This window comes from Zea mays, chromosome 8, assembly GCF_902167145.1.
Source record: "Zea mays cultivar B73 chromosome 8, Zm-B73-REFERENCE-NAM-5.0, whole genome shotgun sequence".
Classification (NCBI taxonomy): domain Eukaryota; kingdom Viridiplantae; phylum Streptophyta; class Magnoliopsida; order Poales; family Poaceae; genus Zea; species Zea mays.
Genome location: NC_050103.1, coordinates 21,885,234 through 21,885,851, shown reverse-complemented (window position 1 = coordinate 21,885,851; position 618 = coordinate 21,885,234). Strand labels below are relative to the sequence as shown.

Below are 618 nucleotides of genomic sequence, written 5' to 3'. Positions count from 1 at the left end.
TGCACCAGCCGGGAATCGAACCCGGGTCTGTACCGTGGCAGGGTACTATTCTACCACTAGACCACTGGTGCTTCATACTACTTAAGCTGGTTTTCTCTTTCAAGTGGATGACTGTAGGTGATAGAAATGCAAGAAAACGAACGGTACTTCCTTTGATTTATGTATCTTCTCTCCTGTAACTAAAAGCATATATATAATTGGGTTAGGTTATCCGTTATCTATAAAAGCATCTCTCCTGATAATAATTCGAAAGGAGTATTGAGCCATCTTTATTAGTGTTGTTATCGGTGGACTTGTGTTGGGGAGTCGTTGAAAATGCTCTAAGGGAATAAGGTAAACTTCAATGACAAATACTTTTGTGAGGCATGGGAGAATAGTAATTTTGAAGAAATATAGGGCCTACTTGGTAGGGCTTCAGAATCCAGATTTCAAGTTTCAAACTATGGATCCACAAATCTGAATTGAGAGGATCTAGATGTCAATCTCCTCGTAGATGAACCGGTCGATCACCACCCAGGCGTCAGCGAGCTTCTTCTTCGTCCCGACGTTGAGCCATCTCAGGAGCTTCCACAGCTTCGACGGCACCATGTGTCTGAACACGCTTTGGTTTCCTAACTA

General features: G+C 42.9%; 1 non-coding gene across 1 annotated transcript; it reads right to left on the bottom strand.

The window, feature by feature from the left end:
* Positions 1–71, bottom strand: TRNAG-GCC (transfer RNA glycine (anticodon GCC)). Its single transcript has one exon. It is a non-coding gene; the product is annotated as a tRNA-Gly (tRNA).
* Positions 72–618: the final 547 nt, after the last annotated feature.